This window comes from Pleurodeles waltl, chromosome 4_2 (genome assembly GCF_031143425.1).
Source record: "Pleurodeles waltl isolate 20211129_DDA chromosome 4_2, aPleWal1.hap1.20221129, whole genome shotgun sequence".
Lineage (NCBI taxonomy): Eukaryota > Metazoa > Chordata > Amphibia > Caudata > Salamandridae > Pleurodeles > Pleurodeles waltl.
Window position 1 is genome coordinate 555,606,683 of NC_090443.1, and position 18,503 is coordinate 555,625,185.

General features: G+C 44.2%; 1 protein-coding gene and 1 long non-coding RNA gene across 4 annotated transcripts in view; one reads left to right on the forward strand and one right to left on the reverse strand.

Annotated features, from left to right (window-relative positions):
* Nucleotides 1–18,503, reverse strand: part of SOAT1 (sterol O-acyltransferase 1) — a 154,819-nt gene that overhangs the window by 116,908 nt on the left and 19,408 nt on the right. The window contains exons 1-2 of one of the 3 annotated variants that reach the window (XM_069232103.1): nt 17,133–17,257; nt 10,275–10,383 (exon numbers count right to left, since the gene is read on the reverse strand). The exons of 1 other annotated variant lie outside the window; for it this stretch is intronic. The gene's annotated coding sequence lies outside the window, so the exon portion shown is untranslated. Of the gene's footprint in view, nt 1–10,274; nt 10,384–17,132; nt 17,271–18,503 lie in introns of those variants that run through there. One more of the 3 variants, XM_069232102.1, reaches the window with a different exon arrangement.
* Nucleotides 17,289–18,503, forward strand: part of LOC138293095 (uncharacterized) — a 104,428-nt gene continuing 103,213 nt past the window's right edge. Inside the window, exon 1 of the long non-coding RNA XR_011202897.1 lies at nt 17,289–17,374. This is a non-coding gene — a long non-coding RNA (uncharacterized lncRNA). The remainder of the gene's footprint in view (nt 17,375–18,503) is intronic.

Consider the following 18,503-nt stretch of genomic DNA (forward strand, 5'->3'; position numbering starts at 1 on the left):
GGGGGGGGGGGGGTTTAAGAATACGGAAATGTTGTTGCTCATGACAGGTAACCATGCTTGGTCACACTGGCGCACATGATGTGTGATTTTCATGAGCTCTTGGTCTCTGTGGCTAACGAGGCGTTGTAGTTTTCATGACCTTCCAGTCATAATGGCTAAAGAGGTTTTTGGATTTCACGAGTCACAGTGACCTAAAGGATAGTTGTTGCTTCCAGTAACAATGGCTCAAGTTGTTTGTAGTTTTCATGAGATGTCACGTTAAATCGCTTGAGTGCGTGTTTACATGAAGACTTGCAAGGGTGTATGTTTTTTTTATTGGGCCTGGGCAAAATGTCTGTATGTCATGTGTAATTATACAGCATTTAAGCTGAAAACGTAGCACACGCACATGGGAACAATATGAACAACAAGAATGCATTTGGGGTCATATGTACGAACACATTTTCCCATAGACACAGAATGGGCAAAACTGCTTGCTACATCTGGCCCTTGGTTACTTCATGTGTCACTTCTGGGTGTTTTTTAGCCTTTTTTAAGCATTTAGTGCTTAGGTCGCCGTTCACACTAGAAAATAAAGCACTAACAGCTGTTTTTGTATTTCGTGTTGTGTATTTTCATGTAAACTTTCTGAAATTTGGTGTTTTTAATGAGCGCTCAGACTACGGAGGATTGCGGTTTTTCAGAAGTACTTGGTACCAGTCCCTCACTTGATGTGTGGACTGATGCATACAACTGGTCACTGATTTCTTTAATCTCAACATGTTTTCCTCCTTAGTGGCCTTTCTGTTCATTCTCAGCCTCTACCTACATCTTCACACCTCCTAGCTCCTCGAACTTTGCCTCCAAAGATGGAGCAACACCGAGTGGCAAGGAGGAGATAAGGGAATGCAAACAGCCTCTCCTCATGAGAGCAGAGAGTCCTTCAATTATTGCACAGAAGGTCACCATGACAGTCCAAGGATCGCAGCCGTCCCGCTCATCCATTTCACCATCCTGAGCTCTTTCACTTCATCTTCCGCCATCCATTAGAAACCAACACTGAGTGCCATTTAGCAAGCGCAAGGCCTAAATGGTGAGAGTCTGTCACTTCCTAAATTTAGAGAGAATTTAGTTTAGGGGCAGGAATACTCACAAGGATAAAAAAATAAAAAAATTAAAAAAAATATGGTCATTTGTCTCGACTTCCTTGAATGTAGTCAGGCTGCCTGCCCCCCACTTGAAAAGAATATTAATGCTCCTGTAAAGTCAAGTCAGTAGGTGCTCCTCAATTAAGAGGGGAGGGGGTCGGTTGAGGGTCAAACCCTGCAATACGATTTACCAACGATCAAAGTATTTGGTAAAGAGGAAAAGCTGGGATAAGAAGCCGTGTAGGCCAATTCCACAATCGAAAATGTGATCAAAGTTCACTGAGATGTGAATGGTGCTAGGCATCCACCCACACTGATTTTGCAACTGTTACAGAGAATACATTTAGAACGATGGTCAATTAGCTTTGAACCTTCCTACATGCTCTTCAGCACCGTCACCTCTGAGGGCACTGCACTGACTACCAGTCTCTAAGGCCATGTGTATTGTTGTACGGGCATCCCACTGCTTTGATGCTACATTCTTGCAGAAGACATTCCATAACTAAAAGCCTGCCAAAGTGTAAGATCCTCAGATACAGGTCTCCTGGCTGAGCCAAGTATAAAGCAGCTTTAGGCTTTCTCTGCAGTTGTGGCAAGGACTTGAAATTCACTGCCACTTCACCCTTAATCTGCTTCCTTTTGAAAAGGCCCTAAAAACCTGGCTATTTTCCGATTTTTTTTAATCCCTCGTTTACCTTTAGTATTAGCGCCGGGACACCTTCTGCTCTATTCTTATACACTACAGTTTATACAATGCACAGCCCAAAGCCCATGCACTACACATTAATCAGAAAAAGGTTCTTCTAAAGCAGTTCGCTTTTAAGAAGGGTACACAACAAAGAAGGAAAGGGGAACATTCTACAACAGGAACTCAATCATGTGACTGCAGTCAGTTATCATCCAGTACAAAAGAGAAATCGGAACAGGAATCTGAAATTGCTGAAACCCAAGAAAGCAGAGGGATTCAAACAAGCAGGATCAGCAAGTATTCAGCATTTAACAGTAGAAAAATCAACTCATCCACCTATCAACAAACACTTAGGGCTATATTTATGTCTGTCGCGCAGTGCGACAACATATCGTTACAGGGAAAGGACAGGAATTTGCAGTATTTAAAAGAATACAGAGCATTCCTGCCTTTGTCCGTGTTGGTGCAGTTTGGGCTGCTTAGTGCCAACCCAGGGACTGTCGCACCATGGTGCAAGCCCTGCACTGCAATGAGGATTGTTTTTGTGCAGGAAGCAGCCCCTTCCTGCACAAAAACATTCCCGAGGCATTTTTCTCTTTTTATGTGTGCTGCAAAAAGAAGTAGACATAGAAAAAGGAAAAAACAAGGAGAAATAAACATATTTCCCTCTTTAAGCCTCACCCGGGAAGGCGCAGCACTTTGGCGCATTCACAGGTCTGCCACTCCCGGTAAATCTGGGAAAGCGTTAAACTCCATGGATGTTGCATGGGAGCAGCACACAACACCCAGGGATTTGTGCTGTGTGGCTTCACTCCAGATTTCTTAAGCCAATATTATCAGTTTCAGTAAAAGTACAAAATCAACCTCGATAGAAAGAAATGTGCATGTAATGTACAAAACCTAGAAAAAGGTAGGTGCAGAGAAACACCTGCCAATAATGATCAGAAACGCACCAAAGAACACAAATTTACAAAAGAAAATATTCAATTAAGTCCTGCGGTACAGATTGGCCACCAGCTAGGACAAGTATTGATAAAAATCAATATTATCTGGCGTTATGTTTAGAGCAAGATTCTAGTACACGTTAGGCATGCAGGTGTTTGGTGTTATTTTCAGGGGCGGTTCCTTCGCTAAGGCAAAGGAGTGCAGCCCCACTGGCTGTGCCAGAAGCAGAATAATAAAATAAAATAGTTTTCTATCGTTTTATTTTTCTGCTTCTGGCACAGCAGTGCAGGGCGGGGCTGAGCCACAGTCGGTGGGAGGGAGAAGGAGGGGAGAGTGCACTAAGTGCACGTCTGTTTGGCCGGCCGTCTGAGGCAGGCCAAACACACATGCGCACTTAGGTTTCTCCAATCCGGCTGCATACACAGCCGGGCTGGAGAAACTGCACTGACAAAGGCTTGTGTCTGCGTGGCAGGGACTGCCTCTCATACCAATCCTGACACTGCTTACATGCTATGGATAGCATGTAAGCAGCACCAGGATTACTGGGGAGCCTGTTCTGGTCTCCCAGCGAATGCTGAACACCAGAACAGGCAAAGAGTATGAGCGAAGCAGCAGGAGAGGACAGTGGCGGCAACGGAAAGAGGTAAGTCTTTTTTTATTCCCTTCTAGCCCCCCCCAATCCCTCCCCTTGAGATTTGTGGCGGCTGCAGCAAGTTAGTTTTGTATGGCTATGGGGAGCAAGCATTGTGCTTGTAGGAGAAATGATGTTTAATGAAAATGGGTAATACTTGCGAAAATTGAAAAATCTATGCGCTAATTTGTGCATATATCAAACACACATGCACCAGCAAATGTATTTTGCAGCTAAGGCGAGAAACTACTAAGAAAATTAAGAGTGTTTCAGTGAACAATGAGGTATTATAAAAAGGGAAGAGAGGAGGTATCGAGTGCAGATACAAAGGATGCAAATTCCACAGAGAAGGGGCAGAGAGAAACCATGGCCAGCTATTCTACACACTTAAATTTAGGGCTAATAAAAAGTGGGCAGCCAACAATCTAAGTTGTTTTTCTGAAGGTGAAGTTGGCATTTTGCTGCACAGGAAGATGAAAATGTACAGCATTTTAATTCATAATTAAAATTAAAGTGAAATTAGAATACAGTGCATTTGGATAGCCAAATACTTGAGCATTCACATCCTTTTAATAAAAAAAAAAAAATTACGTTTTTCAGCATATAAACAACGTACAAGCAATATGACAATAGTTACCTCATGTGGGAGAGCATATCACATTTGTGGTACGTTAACAGTGACTTCAATACACTCAGTGCAGCCTCATCATCACTTGAGAGTATCCCCCATTTTGCACCATGCATTAGGCCATGTCAGGATTCGTCAGCAGGTAAGCTGTGAGAGGGCCCCAAATGTTCTTCAGCCAGGATGGCACCAGCAGCTCCTCAGCAAAAAGTTCTAATTGTTGTTTACAGTGTATCATATCAAATCAATCAGGGTTTCTAAAGAGCGGCTAATCACCCAATAGGATATCTAGGCACTTGAGTAGCCACTGTTTGGGCTTGGGTGCAGTTCTTTTTCCCCAGTACATGGCCACCCTTCGTGTCGCTAGGAGCAGTGCCCACTGCCACAAATTTCTGAGTCGGTGGTTGCAGCTTTTTGACTAGGCCAAGGAAACAACCAAGGGGGTGGGGGGGGGGGGGGGGGGGGTACAGTCTACTGGTTCCAGTACCATGTTTGACAAGTCACTCACCACCTGTATCCAGTATTGCTGGTCTGAGGTGCACAGCCAGGCTGAGTATAGAAAGTCCACCTCGGATGCTCCACAGCACGTGCAGTGTGCATTGTCTCGTAAACCATATATAAACAGTCTAGCAGGAGTGTAATTCATTTGCTGTAAATATTTAAGATGAATAATTTGAATGTTGCAATTTAGTATGAGCATCCCTGTCAGTGTGCAACAGAAACCCCAATCCTCCAATGTCAGGGGCATATCAAGGGAGTTATTCCATCTAATGCAGAGTTCCTGGCTAACAGTTCATCTCCCTTGGGCTGCGACATAATTGCATAACTAGGCTCCTGTTCACAGGGCTAGTAAGCATAGTTTGGAGTGCTCCTAGCGGGTGGTTCCACGGGGAATGAGGGATATAGCTCCCTCATTCCAGCCCTGAGGGAGTAACATTTGAATGTCAATGGTGGTGCCTGGCATTGTGTTTGTCATAGGTCCGCTAAGTTAAGAAATTACCCTTATGGGTGTACATGCCCCATAGTGTTTAACCCCACTTTACTGTACAGAGTGAGGGTGCCAGTCTCAGGGGGGAATTGACAAGCCTGGGTGAAATTTCAGAGGGAGAGCATAGACATACAGAGTTCATTTTAGATTCACGTGTCAAGCATCCTCCTGGCTATAGTGGTGCAGGAGATGGTATTAATTTCTGTTGTGTCCGGACGTATAGCGTTGAGTGGCATGGGGTGCACATCACCAGCCTCAACTGCTAAGTGTGGCGTGTATGCATGAGGGTAATACCAATAATGAGCAAATTGCACTTGGGCGCACAAGCAATATAAATATGTGGCACCAAATCGCCCTTGTCCATAAGGGAGGGTCATTATATCCTATCTGATTCTAGGCTGTTTACCCGCCCATGCCAGAATGGTTTTAGCGCTCGCATCTTTGAGGGCTCCTGGAGCATATACAGCATCATTAACGAGTATGAAATTAGCATACTACCGGCCTTCAAGCAAGATGTATGTAAGCGATCAATCTGTTTTTCTGAAACAAACACAGAAAAACTCAGCATATACACAATTCTAACCTATGGGACATCCCCACCACACAACTTCTCAAGACCTGGCTGTTCGAGCAGTAGCAGCACCTCCACCCCCCCCCCCCACCCCCACCCCACGCCTTGAGACCTTCACGGGTGAGTGGCGCGCTTTAGAAATTCCTGATTGATTGCCGTACACTGCATTAGGAAGGCACGATTGCTGCGAAACCAAACTAGAGGGGAAATTGCGTTTGACAAATGGAAAACAAATCAAAAAAATATGTACTATTTACAACGGCCACCTGTATTCAGTGCAGCTGCAAGTCACTATGCCAGGCCAAAGGAAGACACTTTACTCGACACGCAGACTCACTCATTTCGGAAGCGGCGCACACTAAGTCTCCCTCTTTAGCCGGCTGAACGATACCACAGCTCTAGGCGTGGTGATTCAAGCGTCTGCTGAAGTACAGGTTTTGATCCAAAATCCTCCTATTTTGTTCCTGTGCTATAATCACCCTTAAGGCAACACCTGCTAAAACTATGCAAATGAGTTGCAGGACTAGAAGCAAACTACTGCCGTCGGAACTTGAGGTAAACTGATTGTCGTCAAGAAAGCTACGTACCAAAGCAGCAACCTTTAAACATGTCACTTTACAAAGGGACCTTTTGGTGGAATGTATAAATGAGAATAAAATGCTCCAAATATTTACTTCCAAATTAAGTCAAATCACATGAATTGACGACGAACCGGTTAAGAATGTACTGCAGTGATGTCTTCTGTGGTAATGCCAAGACCACCTGTCATTACTACCCCATTTTGGAGGAAGACTTGTAATTCAGGGAATAAACGACAGAACGTTTCTGCCAGTCCTCACCACAATCGTTCCTGTTTCTGCTGCTTTCAACCTCCACATCTAAATGAGAGGCTTTGTCCCATGCCCGTCAAGTATTTTTTTTTCTTTTCATGAACGAGTATGCTGATTTTTTTTTTTATTAATGTAAGGAGATCAAAATATAAGAACGGACTTGAAAGAACCAAAATGCATCAATTAATACTCAAACATAAGCTAGCTCAAGTCATGATTATGTAAAATAAGCTGTATATGATTATTCTACATGTATTTAAATAATACTTGCTTTTGAACCTGGAGATAGTCTCAAAAGCAACACACCTATTCGTAAACATATATTTTTGTGGAAGCTGAAGAATTTGGGTTGTTACCAATCTAACCGACACAAAATAAAGGAGAGCAAGCTGGAGGGGGTGTTCCAATGACCCACTTCGCTTAGAGGTTGTGGGCTGCATTTAACAAATGGAGACACAGAGTCAAACTTTAAAAAAAACCTCATTGTAGGCAGCATTTTATTTAGGGACAAAATGTTTATATCAAGCTGGCTGTGAGAAATTGGATAATTTGGGATGGGTTATTACCCACTTCAAGTAATAATCACAACAATTATTAGGGTGAGCCAGCAAAGACACCAAATTAACCTGAGCTCAAACTCCTGGTAGCTATGGTGCAGAGCAGACTGGCTTAACTCAGGGCAATATTTAAAGTATGTATGCACTACCAAAACAGTAATAAAGTCATAATGCAAACAATAGAAATCCCAAACCGAATTAGGAAAAATGAAGTAACATTTAATACATAAAACTAAACTAAAATGAAAAAAATCCAATAAGGGAAACTGATTATTTTAATTTTAAAAGTTTTTAAATAGAAATACCCTCAAAAAGCACAAAGCACTAATTTATAGTCAATGGTTATTGTCAACCAGGAATTGGGCGCACTTTCATGCGGACCGCGATAGAGCACATGTCGGATACACCAACCAGGTTCATCCTAATCCATGATTTTATATTCCGGCTTAGTATTTTAAAACTCAATCCAACACAGAAGTACATTTCTTAAGCCCCCCAGGACATCATGGGAGGCACTTAAAGAGTCAAAGGGTGACAGACAGAGGCCAATAGCAGAGTCCTGTCTACGTCCAGTTGCCTCTGGTCAGCTGGGTACTTCAGGGAAATGTCCATTTGCAGCTTGTTGTCCCCCTGTAGCCACACAGGAGGTCAGCCAACCGACTCTTAGATGTCCATTTTTTGTCCTGGGTACAAGAGGGAGCACGCCCAGTCTTCATGGCTCCTCTGAGGTCAGAGACAGCAGGTCCAGTCTTCTCTTCTGGTGTTCCACAGGTCTGGAAAGTGTTCCGAAGTGAGTGCCACATTTATGTCTGTCATTAACTAGTGGGTGGGGGAGTGACTCCTGGTCTCTCCCTAACCAATGGGGTAAAGGTTCCCAGGCCCTGACCTACTCACTTGTATAGCAGTCCCTATTTGCTTTACTACAAACAAGCTCAAAATGCCAAGTGTCAGGGCATTTTCAAGATGGCGAAATTCTTCAGCCACACTCAACATGGACTTGGAGGCCTGAGGGTGTGTGGTGTACTATGGTATTCCTAATATCCACCTATATCCAACACTAAGATCAAGTTTTAGGCAAGCACTGTACCCACAACAAATCTAGAGACACAAGTCTGGTAGGACAAAAGCAGAGTACATCAACCAGACAGTGGGTTCGCAAAAATAGTCGGGCCACCTGTTCTGTCTCTTTCAAGTGCACCCAAATGTCACATAAGATTAGACACTGGCTGCACAAATTAGTTTCCAGGAACATAAGGCAGGGAGAAGGCAACTTACTAAAAAGGTATTTTTTCCTGATTATTCATAAAAAATATGACTATCATTGAATAGGATTTTGAATAACTATTAAAACACACTGGAGTCAAGCCGAGAACACCATTGTTGGGTTTCTACAATGTAGCAAGGATATAAAGAAGTGTGTGTGTGATGGCAAAGCGTACTTTTCAGATGAAGAAGAGTCCATTATGTATTCCAGTCAATGAAACAGCAAATGGAAAGAGAGCAGGGAGGTTTCCAGAGTTGACAACTGTGATATACCGCTGATTAAACAACAGTGAACACCTCACTTCATGTTGCCGCTGTTTTCTTCATATATGCCTCGTTTTGGCAACGAGCTACGGAAAATTTAAATTTTGATGTCAACACAGCTGTAATTTCAGTGCCATCTTGACTAACACAATCTTTCTGGGTCAGGAATATTGTTACACTGCTATAACGTTGTCAAGTATTAAGTAATGGCCTGTCTTTTTAGAAAAGTTTATAGAGCTATGCAGGATGATCTGCTTGCGTGCTATTAAAGTATTTGTGACATTTGCTTCAAACCGCAATGTACAACTGAAGATGGGTGGCCCTGGCAGCCTACAGTGCAACACAATACCAACTATCTGAAGCATTCAAATAAAGTGTCTGCACTCAAGGAGTCGAAGCACTGTGTTCCAGGCACAGCTTGACCTCTACCTATCACTACGTGATGTATGCATACATGTTGGTTCCAGGTCAATGCACAACACTGAATACGCATTACTGGAACAAAAGGAGAACATTGAGTCCTCGAGGCCAGGTATTGACTGACAAAGAAACGAGCCGCAAGTTCATGATTTGGGAGTGCATTTGGGGTACCCTGCAGTAGCTATTCCTCAGTTTGCTTGCAGGCTATCGTGCAGCTTTGCTTAGTTCAATGGTTCCCCATTTAAAGACAATTTTCTGTCTATGATTATGATGCATATGATTTCATAGGCGATAGTGAGCAGTTTTAGCTGCAATACCCACTTCTATCTTCTTTACAGAGTACAAGGAGAGGATTATAGTGTGTCCGTATTTTTCTCTATCTTTTAAAAGAATGTTCTATGCAATGATCGGCCCCTTTCAGTATTTGGAGCATCTTATGGGCAAATTAACTTTCATCAATAATAGTAATTAGAGTTTACTTGTACTAGAGGCAGCAATGCAAAGTATGACTGCCTCCTTTCTTTTCCCCATCATTATGGTAAGCCACTGTTACCCTGGGGAAACTGGAATAAGGTGAACTTTAATTATGCTGGTCTATGCTGTGAGAATTAAGGTGCTGAGAGACAACTTGCCCTACCAACTCACTGCTCTGGAGCTGAAGGACTGGAGTTTCTGGAAGCCTTAATTGATTTTCAAGATCCTCAAGAAGAGGGGTGTGGCTTTTGCACAATCTGCCACGAGTTAACACCTTCTTTGGAAGGAGGGTACAAATGCACTACGAGACTGTGGAGATGTATATAACGGCATTGAGGAAGGTGCCAGCAACTTCTAAATTTGGAGCACTAAATGAGAAAAAGAATCAGAGACCAATTTGTGATACACTGGAGATGGAGCCAGAGTTCCTCTCAGATTCAATCCTAAAACAAATCTCCTTTGTGTGATGCTAGTTCAAGTGCAAAATGGGTTAAACGGATGCTCTGTGGACAATGTTGAGTGTTTAGAACTTTGCCCTTCGAACTATAGGTAGCCAGTTGAGAAATTGTAGGACTGGGGTCATGTGTGTATATCTGTGTGTACCTATGGCTTGTGATGGGAATGCCAAAATAGAACTATTCTCGGAGCCATAAACAAAATGGGGCTCATCAATGGTTAAGACACTGGCTCCTCGTCCTCGTAAGGCAAACCACAGCAAATGGCACCAAAGTCCTGCAGGCTCAAAGGTGCAGCCAAGTAAGGAGTGCCCAAACCCCAATTAATGGTATTAAAATGTGCCCCATTAAAAATAAACAAAGTAATAAATAAAATAAAAATTCTTGGGGTATGAGCAGAGTTCACACAGAACATAAAAATAAGGAAGAAAATTACCAAAAAACGTCAGGCCTTATCCAATTGTGGTGTGCTTGTGTCCAGCCCGGGAGACTTACTATGCAGCAGGAACTCAGTCACTGTGGTTCAGGATGCACATGCCAAAAAGCTGGAAATTTGTAAAACAAGTGAAGGTAAATGGAACCGACGCCTACTGCAAATAACACTACTTTGGCACATGCATACTAAGGAATTAAGGCCATTACGATCATTACATGCATTCAAAAAGTAAGTCAGCTTGGAAACCAGAACCCTTAGACAGAACAGGAGTCAGAACGCGGTACATGGCAGGAATAGCTTATATTAACAAGATGAAGACATTTTGCACACAAAGTGCACAAACGAGCGAGAACCCATTATTGATCAGACACATTAGAAGTCTGATAGTGATAAGCACCAAGCAAGATATCATCACACAGATATTCACACCACGGTTTATCAACAGTTGAGAGTGCATTGAAGCTGAGATAGCCACTGGTAATATTAGTAGAACACAGACACAGGAGGAAGGCGGCAAGGTGATGTAGGAAACTGGGCTCTGGTTGCAGTAGCTCAGCCCCTCCAAGACACACATTTTCTGCCTGTCTTTTGATGCAACTTTGACTGAAGTGCACTGGGTTCCAGCTAACCAGGTCCCTATTGCCAGTGCTCCTTCCCAGAAACAAGACACCTGGTCACTTGATCCCCAAGCAGCCAGGCCCTTTAGCACTTCTGTAAGTCCCTAGTAAATGGTATCCCTGGTGAGTACTGAAGAGGGCCTCTCAGGGCTGCAGCACAACTTGTGCCACTGTAAGGGATCCAGAACCAACCTCATGCAGACTACCATTGCAGACTGATTGACAAGGTACTCCCTCAAAGTGAAAACACAACATGTCCCCTAAACACTGCATGTAATAGTAGTAAGTCATCCCTGCAGTAGGCTTTAAAACCCCTACGGCAAGGTGCAATATATTACATATATGGACATATCTGCAAGACAAGATACACCCCTACTATGTCTTTGGTGATTCTTAGACATAGTAAGTGTAAAGGAAAGCCATTTTAAGTGCATGGGTAGGAAACTTATTCAAGTTCCCCAGCTACAGGAGGGCCAAACTGAAAATCGGGTTGTTTGGTAACAAACATCTCATATTAATAAAACGCTCACTGATTCCGGTGATGGATTTATAAATGCATGCACCCAGAAGGCACCTTAGAGGTGCCCCCTGAAAACCTACTAACTACTGGTGAACTCACTGACTAGTTCTAGCCAGTTTGCCACCAAAGGTGAGAATCTGACCCCCAAATGTGAGGGTATTTGCTCTCTGGAGGGCAGAAACAAAGCCTGTTCAGGTAGGGATGTTACACATCTCCCCACAGGATCACCTGCATTCCAAGGGAGGAGGCTTCCAAGAAGCCCACTGCCTTTAGAATGTTAAATCTGGCCTTCTCAGAGGGAGATGCCGATCCTCCTGCCCCAGGGCCCATCTGGCACCTGGACAGGTGGGAAAATTAGCTATGCAGGAGGCATGTTGCCTTTCCAGGCTGGGCACACCCCTAGGGTGACCAGCCTGAGATGCACACAACCTTAGAAATTCTGCCATATCGTGTGTGGTGGAATTAGGAATTCTGGTGGTCATCTAGAGGGTGTACTGACCCCAAGGGTAATTAGCCCATTGGCTACTACCCTTTACACCCCCTATATTGAGTATTCAGGGGACCCCTGATACCAGATCCTCGCTGGACACAAAGGAAGAAGTGGACAACAAGCCTGCTGAACCTGAGAACCAAGGAGCATGACTGACTTGACGCCAACACTGCTAGCTTGCCTGCTGCACCCGACTCTTGAGGAGCAACTGACCTGTCCTGCGGCTGCAACCTCCAAGATACCAGGAGAGCTGACAGTGCTTTGCAAATTGCCAAGAACACCAACCTTGGAGCAGAGAAGCTGTTTCCCTGCATCTTCAGGCAACCCGAGAAAGAACTGTAAGGACCAGGGCCACCAAAATCCCAATGCCAGACAGCACCACTGCACCCGAGCTGAAGTGAGACAATGGTGCCAGCGTGGTTACCAGGCCCTCCAGAGACGAAGCCCACCCTGAGCTTACCCTTTGTGGACTTCCCGACAAGAGTATGCAGCCTAATACTGCAGACCCCCTCTTCACAGCATCTGCCTTTGGTGGCAGACCCGACGGTCCACTGCACCTGTACAGGGGAGACGAGGACCACTGGTGTCCCAACATCAACCCGGCTCATGAGACCAGAGTACACTTGCTGTTTCAGCCGGACTGGACTCCCCAGTCCCTGCCTGCAGCCAGTTTCTGCGGGCCCCCTCCACCGCAAACACTTCTGCACCTGGACCAAGGCGAACAGGACCAATGGTGCCCCTACGTTCCCGAGCACTGCAAGACTTGAACACCCTTAGTAGTTCAGTGTCTGTTCTTCCTCCATATGATAACATTATTGCATCTGAAAAAGGCACAGTCAACTTTTGCAAACTCTTAAAATTTGTAATTCGAAAAAGTATTTATCGGATTCTAGTGATCTTGCTATCAAAGTTTATATAAAGTATGTGTTATTTTTATAAATTGGTGTTGGATTTCTTTATTGAGAGTGTGTCTCACTTACTGAACAAGTCTGTGCTGTATGTGCTTAGCACTACCCTCTGATATGCCTAACTGTTCGATCACAAAAGAGAGCATTTAGGATGTCATTTGTGCCTCTGTAATACCTCTGGGGTTTGCTTGGACTCTTTGCACAGTGTAGACATCATTTTAGTCCACTATATAAAGAGCAAGCTTTCCACAGGTGAGGGAACCAATAAAGATGAACGCCCAAGTTAACAGGTGATAGAAAAACTGTAATACTTTTGTTCTCTCAAAGACGTGTAATGTAAGACAGACCTTAGGTGAGTGAGAGAAAGAATACTGAGAGATGGTTGGTCTGCAGTGCCCCGACCCCGCGCATCCACTTGTTAGTAGCCTTCTTTGACTGGTGCACTAGTCTGACACGCTTTCACTGGAGGCCCCCTTAACTGCAGATTAATGTGCAGACCTTTGGATTCACTCGTGGTCTATGTTCTTTGGATTTGGAGGAACCAATGACCCCTTTACCTCCCACTCAGTTTCAGCTGGTTAAGGAAGATTTCATAATTATAACAAAACACAACAACCGTTTTCAAATCTTACTAGTTCAAGCAAATAAGTGATGTACCATATAATAAACTGTTGAATAACTGGGTCGCCACTTAGTCAGCAAACGCATCTGAACCAATTTTAATTAACTGCACAATGTTGACTTAAATATATGTCTGATGTTACCCTTTCAGTTATGTGTTTATAACTAAAATTCTTGCATTGCCTCAAACACTGTGTGAGCCACCCTTAGGCACTAAACTGTTAATGTATTTCACCAATCTTCTCCATAGAGTCGCTATCAATAAATATTGATCAATCAACCAGAATAATACCAATCTCAAACTCATTGTGTGTCAGAAGGAGGGAGTAATAACTAAGCTCAGACGATTGAGAGCGTGAGCAGCAAAATGTACCGAAGGCTCTGCAACAGAGTGCTAGGAAAATAAGCAAAGAAAGCTAATCTTTGAAAATGACAACAATGACCAAGCACTGGATAGAATGTAAAGATGAAACAACCCAGAAATTTTTTGACATTGTTGGGTCCTGCAATAGAAACCAGCCAATCCAATTCTATGACGTTAGTCAGGCAATTCCAGAGAAATGCACTCTTGCTTATAAGACATTTCATCGCAGGTTTCCATAGTACTCTGCACAATAACATTTATCTCACACGAGCAACTAACTTTCGGAACATCTAGGCTTTCCATCAGAAAACTAAATACCTGCAACTCCAGTGGTTCCGGTTGATGTCGATCTTCAAAAGAATTTTCTTCTTTTGTAGGCATTGTAGGCTACCCGTTTATATACGAGATGACATTGCAACTAAAGCCTGAAAGCAGCACTTATGTTTTGAAGGGTAAACGTCAGTGTTTTACAATGCTTGAACCATACGTGTGTGACTTGTGTTCGTAGAACTACCTGAAAAGTAGACTTTCAGTCTAAGTCGACTACACTTGGAGATATGGCATTGAAACTATCAACAGATATGGCAAAGTTGTAATTTAAACCTGTTTCGCAAGAGCAATGAGGCGTTGGCAGTTACCTTGGTAGCAGTGCAATAGATAAGTGGATTTGTTTCATAATGATGCACCGGTGTAACGATAACTTTTTTTTTGTAGTTTTTCTATAGCACGAACCTGAGCCGAAGGTATTGGAGCGCGTCACAAAGATAACAGTTACATTACACAAGGACACCTTCGTGTTTGTTTGTTTTTTTAGGTGGGGAAGAATAAGTTATTTGCACAGAAGTATAGATTGTTGAGTGGCGTCTAGACTCGAACACCTGCTCCAAAATGGTTAGCTCGGGCCGTTACGCCAAAGCCTGTGCCTTACCTCTGTAAAACTCTGGCAGTGACCAATCACAATCAAACTAGAGCTGCCATACAAACCGGGGCCAAACTAATGCCAACATAAAAAAAGAGACCGAGCACTCATTCTAAGACAAATTATGCCAATTATTTGTTGCTATATTATTTTCCTTTTTTTCAGCGATCACTGGCATTTGAAAGCACACTTGTCAAATAAGATTTGAAAATGAATACAACTTTGAAAGTAAGCATTAGCAGAAACGGGGGCGGTGTAAAATATCGGAGTGTGAAAAGCAGGAGTCCTCCGAGAATCATGACGGGTGCTTATGTCACCAGATGCTTTCAACTGATGTAGATTAACGCATTCGTAGAAAGACTAACAGGGAAAAGAGTTGGTTGCATAGTGAATAGGCAAGATGGTTGCTAAACAAGTTGAGTACTCTGACAATATTTGGAGTGAAAAGATGATAACAAGAAGAAATCCATGCAAAGCCAATTCAGCCTTCCATCTTTCTGAGGGCAGGCAACACATTGCATACTCTTAAACTGGGTAATGATCATAGTTGACACTTATAATGCTGAGAAGCTGCAAACAATGATATGAATAACTATATTTAAGTCACTTCAAAGCCATGTGACTATTGCAAGAGAGAAGTTGTGGATGCACAAATGACAAAGGGAGACTATTAAGACACACCTCCCCAAAGATCCCATTTATAAAGCACTAGCTAACAGAAAACGACCCAAACCATGCACATAAATCCACAAAAAGCACAGGGCGCCTCAGGTTCAATTAGAGTAACAGGTCTATCCAGCTCGAATGACCACATCAGGCTGACCCACCCACAACAACTCAACATAAATGCACTGCCTAGGTAACAGGGCCACAGCAACACAGAGCCATATACGTGCGCGTCTCAGACGACCACACCAATACTCAGGTAGATATATACCGTGAACAGTTGCACACACTGCTGAGATACAGAACTTAACTGCTCATATCTTCATGCCAGACAAGTACATGTCAACTGACCATCCCAAAGCTGAACCAGACATCTAACTGTATCGCTACAGTGCTGAGCGAGATGTACAGAACTTACATGAGAATACCAATGCGTTAGCTACGGACAAGTCTATTCACATTACCACACCAACGCTGAGACAAATGCATGTACAGTTCATAATACAGTGCTGACGGGCACAAGCACGGTTCACACAACCAAGTCAAAAGTTAGTCACAGACACGTACTGCTCGCATAACTACATCAACCAAGAACCTCGTACATGTACAGCTTAAACGACAATAAAACTTCTCAACTAATCAGAGATCATAACACCACATTAATGTTAAGCCACAAACACAAATTTCAAATGATCAAACCATTTCTGAGATAGAAATGTACAATTCACACAATCATGGGAATGGTCAGTAAGACCTACAACTAATAAGACTACACCAACGAGTACCCACAGACCTCTATAGGTCACAAGTGCAAAAAGAACAGATGATGGACGGAATGGAGAACAAATCAAACATTCATCCCCAGTCACAAAGATCTGGGTTTAATCCTCTATAGGTCACAAGAGCACACTCCTCGAGCATTCTACAGCTCACATACTAACACCAAGCTATCCACATACACCACTCTCATAAAACACCGAGATACAGAAAGGCATCTGATACAATCAGTTTATCCATCGAGGGAAAACGCTGAACATGCTGTACTTGCTTTGAACGACGTGTACACGGGAGAGGACGAATTGCACAATCTTGAGTATAAGCATTATTACTCACGGACAATGCAGTCAGATAGATGTAGCAATCGCACGGGCTACTTGCAAACGAATAGCAAAAACTCTGAATTGTAGGTTGCCCTCACTCACATTCAGTTATACCCAAAAGTTCGCTGATATTTCTCAATAATTGATCCCTCAAGCAGGCACTCAGTCAGCCACAGGTATATTACTATCACCGACAGTCGTGTCGTACAATCAGCTACACACATGCCATGATGGACTTTCATCCACACACCCACAGCTCTGACACACTGCGATACGTTACAAAAAGAGAAACAAACACGTTATTAACCACTCACCAACATACAGGTAAATCCTCCTGTTACATGATTAACTGTACACAACAACCCCTCTTTAACACAAAGTTAGGATACACTCAAGACAAGCCATGAATGGAATCATCGTTCTAAACCCCGAGGTTCGCCAACCCAGTCAGTGCTTACTCCCAACACTGCTGTGCTGTTTGAAAAAACAGCCTAGTTTAACACTCAGACATACAATTGTTAGGCACGCACACGGGCATCGTCTGTTACAGACACAGCCATAAATAAAATGCCCGTTAGGCACTTCACGATATACTGATTGTATGTCTCACATTAAGACATAAACCGCTCTATAAAACAAAAAAAGGATCCTACCTGCTCGCGACTCTGTCCTTGTGCTCAGGTCAGTAAGCCTCCAGCCACCCTTCTCTGACCCTTCCACCACTGTGAACACTGTTACACTGCCAGAGACCCGGCCGACGGGCGAACTCCACATCAGAGCCCGGGGGCGTTCTATCCGTCTCTATGACCCCGGGGGCGGAGCACAACCAGGAACTACCACGTGCAACTGTTGGCGTGAAAGAGCTCCGGCCGGCGTGGGGCTGTTCCGTGGCCAGGTAACTGTTTGCACTGGACCCTAGGAACATGAGAGGGGTTGGAGAAAATCTAACTCACTTACATTATAATCGCTGCTAGAATTCTGTGTTCCAGGCGTGCATTTGTACATCAAGCTGGGGGGCGGCCATCTTGAAGATGGCAACATGTACAGTTTGGAAGAGACTACGGACGCGGCCATACTGAAGTGGCACAGTCTCTGTTCACCCGGCACCACGGCTACAGAATGAACAATACTTCCCAACACAGTGGCATGGTAATGGTACTTATATCCGTTAGTACTACTCCTAAACGTCAGCCTCCATCGTCCCGTTGGCAAGCACGACTGGGGCAACCAGAGCCATCGAGACAGAACTATGGCTACATGTTGGCGTCGACCAAGGGGACGGTGAATAAACCCAAAGACAGACCTAACCCAAGTATGACTATCGCCGCAGAGCCGGCAAGTTAGCCAGGTGTGTGTGTGAATCACCTAGTTCTAAATTGGGCTTCAGATTCTGCCTCCCTCACTCCTCCTATCTACCTATCTCTCTATCTCACTATCTATCGCCCTCACTCACCACCTCCTCCTATCTACCTATTTCTCTATCCCTCCACCTATTTCTCTATCTCTCCCCCCCTTCCCGCCACCCCCTCTGTTACCTATCTTCCTATCCTTACACTCTACCTCTCACCCACCTCTACAACCCCCCTCCCCTATCTTCCCAACCCTACTCCTATCTCTCTCCCTAATCTCCTAAACTTCCTAACACTCACCCCCCTCCACCCTTATAACCCCCTCCCCCAGCTCTTCTCACTCTACCTGTCCCCCCCCCTCCCGCTTTCCCACCGTGACCTCCTGCACGCCCCCGCCCCCCAGCTCCCATTCGCCCCCAGCTGACCCCTCCTCCCTCTTATGGCGGCCGCTGCGCGACAGTGGTAGCGACCCTTGACCCAAGGGTAGGTTGCTCCCCCTGCCGCTCCTCCAGGTTCCTGAGACCTACCTCCCAGTAAGTACCTCCCAGCCCCTCGCCCTGCCCCGCGCTACTCGCCCTCTCTCCTGCTTCTTTTCTTCCTCTCTGTTCTTCCTCCTCGCTCCTCTTCTGTACTCTTCTTTTCCCCGTCTTCTCTCTTCATCTGTGTGCTTCTCAG